Source organism: Euprymna scolopes, chromosome 18 (assembly GCF_053919585.1).
Source record: "Euprymna scolopes isolate OS-2025 chromosome 18, ASM5391958v1, whole genome shotgun sequence".
Lineage (NCBI taxonomy): Eukaryota > Metazoa > Mollusca > Cephalopoda > Sepiida > Sepiolidae > Euprymna > Euprymna scolopes.
Genome location: NC_136499.1, coordinates 59,922,407 through 59,926,369, shown reverse-complemented (window position 1 = coordinate 59,926,369; position 3,963 = coordinate 59,922,407).

The following is a 3,963-nucleotide window of genomic DNA, read 5'->3' as shown; positions in this document are numbered from 1 at the left end:
ATCAAAATTTTAAGACCAGGGGTATATATTTTACGAAATTGTACGAAAGGTGTATGAAAACATTCCCCAGCCAAATTTAGTAATGAGTTCTATATCCACTGGTTTTGATGACTTCAAAAATTATTTGGGGCATGCTAAAAATAAGCGTTTCCATCATAGTTCATTCAAAATACGAAATTATTTTTTTTTTTTTAAAATGCAAGAATTTGTTTTTTTGCAATTTTATGTCAGGTTGGTTCTATTATACATCATACTAAAAGATTTGAGCATGTGAAAGTTTCAAATTTGAAATCGAATATTTTCGACTTACGAGTCATTTTCCATTACGTTTTAAATCTCTAACACGGCCAGTTTTCATGATAAACCAATAAATCTTGTATTTTTATCCATGTTTTGAAGGTCAATCTTTCACCTGAAATGGTTGCCAGTGATGTTGAATCCCCACTAATTCCATATCTATGGATGCCCCAACCCATCCCGATTCACATGTCATAATGTTTCTTTAAAGGCGTTTACACTTCATCCTCCTCATCCTCATCATCTATGACTGGAGCACTTTTCACATTGCCACAGTTGCCATCTTGTCCATGCTTTCTGCAGGTACACCTTAGGGTAGTGAATCCTTCCAAACAGCTGCAATGAATCATCTGAATCAGTTCATCAGGAGCAGGGCTTTTGTCTGTCATCACTGGAACATGTTTGTCCCCTACTACTTCCCATCCCCACTCAGGTGGTGCCATTTCATCCCTACATCCCATCTACTTCATAACCTGCTCGTAGGTCCACAGAGAATGTAATCTACAGGCAAACGCGGTTGGGGAGGGGAGTCGTTCTGGCGTGACGAACATCTTTGCCTTTGCAACCTTTTTGCAGAGCATATTGTATCGAATCGATGCCAGTGAGTCCTTCGGATCTCCATCGAATAGTCCTATCATTGCCTTAGAGCCATTGGTTTCCACAACATTATGCGTTTGCTTTGATTGACAGAATGGTTTTGAACAGTTTTTCATTGTCTTTTCTCCTTTAATTATTCGTTGTAACCCCGACTTCTTTCCAATCCCGAACACTCTGGACACCGAATCACATCATGTAAAGGCATGCAAAAATAATAGGTCACTGCAAACTTCTTCACCAAGCACCTGTTTTAGAACCTCGATATTATAGATGTATGATGTCACCTTGTCAGAGCGGAAATAGAGTGCAGTACATTTGGAAATATCTGTATGAAACAGCAAGAGAACAAAAAGACGTGTGTCTTCTCCAATAAGGTTTATCGTTCTGAAAGCAGACATATTGATGGCTGCTTTTGCAATCTCAACATCAGCATCTCCTTCTGCTTGAATAACATTGCATTCTTTCTTGGCCTTCGGGACAAGATCAAAGTGTAGTATCTGTTCTTCAGATGCTGCACTTCAATTTCTTGTTCTCTGTCAGTGGAAGAGAAATCCTTCACGACTGAGACAATTTTTGTTTTTGTTCCTTTTCTCCACGTTAAAAAACGACCCTGGTGTCTAACTCTGTCCCGTGGGGAGGCATTGTAAATAGGAACATTGCATTCTTTCTGCTTCATTCGTTCCATGATCAGCTGGATAAGTGCCTGCTTGTTTGCCCCATTCGACAAACGTCGTCTTTTCCCCCAGAAAATACTGCCCCCGTCAGTAACGTTCACCTTCTTTACATTCAACTTTCGACTCCACCTCTGATGCGCGCAGTCCTTTATATTTGGTTCAACATCAAAACCATCAAACACCACACTCACTCTTCCATAGTTTCCGACAGTGAATGCAGCATAATCGTTTGCAGTCGAACTGTAGGTATTCCCTTCCTTCCATTTCAGATGATGAAGAAGAGATCCTCCGTATAGTATGTTGTGCTCTGTGACTGGAAGATTTTGCTGCAAACCACTGTCTGATTTTGTTTTGACATAATTTCTGATTGCTTCGGCAAGTTGTGGTTTGTCCGCCTGCCGCAAGATCCCTTTTCCCTCAAACAAAGATATTGGGTATAAACACAATTCATAGGGCATGACATGATCTAGTCGAATATTTCCCATCTGAGAGACTACGAGAAACCTCTGAAACAGGATTGCTGGGTCAGTGCTACGATCTTCAGATACTTTTACGTTCTTGTTGGATGCTAGAGTTTTTGCATTCAAACTCCGTTTGTGATAGAAGGAAAACACTGATTGTCTTGTCCGTCCATTTTTTTAACAATGTCTCTTCCGATGTCGAAGAGGTCTTACACATTGATGTCTTCGTTGGCATGAATTCCTGTGATGATGTTGCGTAGCGATATATCAGCTGAAAACGGTGTAACACTGTTCAGTTTTTCTGCAACTTTTCCAAAATCTATCCTATTTCTTTTTAAACGAGCGGCAGACAACTCCTTAGGTTTACCGCTTGTTGCATAACTTGTTTCGGTAAAATATTGGTTGTAGAAAGATGACACAGTGGATGACATGGACCAAACTATTCTCTGGTGCTCAGACATTCCACTCCCTTATATCAACCAGTCTTGGCTTTTGAGTGAGCGCATTAGTGTCTGCTCGATCACAAGATAGGAACCAAGTCCAGCCCAGTAAAGGCTGCTGCGTCGGATTACATAAAACCCAGAGTGGAACTTCTGATGTACTTCAGGATGTCGTCTTTCAAGTCATACATCTTTTGGAGATATAGACGAGCCGACTTTAGATAATTCGGATGGCCAGCGGCCGCGAATATTGGCAAGCAAGCTGAGACAGCACTGAGATGCATTTCCCAAGAACCCATTCAATCAGCTGAAACAAGTGCCCTAGCTATACTTAGCATGCGTTGATAATTTATCCATAGTTTTGTGGTCTTGGAGGTCTTTGCCAGTTCATTCTTTTCATCAGTTAAAGTATTGTGAACTCTGTCTATGCAATCTGATTCCATTATTGAATCTAAATGACACTCGCCAGTCTCCATTAATCTGTACAATCGCTCAAGTTCCTCCACTTGTCCTGAAAACCAAGTTCATCTTCCATTATTTCCTTGAATCCAGTGCCATCCATCAAAGTCGTAATGGCACTCAACACATTCATGAAGGTATGGAAGGTGCCAAGCAACAGTATCATATTTCTAATTGGACTATCATCTGTAACAGCATTCACGATTTCAGACGCCTTCCAAAATAGCTGTTGATCAAAAGTTATGATAGTCGGCATGTTGTGTTTTGACGATAGACTACATAGGTAATCTCGGATGGACAGGATAAATGTTTTGTATCCTGGGTTCATGTATAGCATTGAAAGAAATTATACCGACGACTTTCCCGGATATTTGCAGTTCTTATATAGCAGATGCATCATGCCTTGCCAACTGGGAATACTCTGGTTGAAGCAAAAAGATATTTTCCCCAAAAAAATGTCAACTTTGCGATCACAGATATCAGGTGTGTATGGGACTGACAGAAATTATCAGCAACGGTTGAGATGCTTTGAAAAGCGATAATCTTTAATATTGATCTTCATTATTTCGATAAGTTTCAAGTCGGATGTTTTTTGTTGTGGTATACTAACTATGAATGACTTGCTTCCCAGGTGTGATGGCTGCGATCATTCCCATCCCATGGAAGATGCCCTTTCCATGCAATGTTATGTTATGCTCCACGTTGTCTCCTGCAAACAACATGGTCTGAGCAAGAAAGTCCATATCACCGCCTAACACTTCCGGGGCAAGTGAACATGCCGCATTCAATTCAAACCTTTGTGCCTCTGGATATGATGAAGCAAATCTCATGGTTGAAAGACTATCAATCAAGAATCATGATCTATGCAAGTGGTGTATTTGAACAGCGACACCAACCTGTAGAGGCGCAATAACAGTACTTGAGCGCACTGCTTGAACGACTGCTTATCCGATGCCAGTAACTTATCTGGGCGTGTCCTTCCCAACAAACAGATGTTGCAACAAGAAACTCTTGAAAAGCACATAATTTAATTTT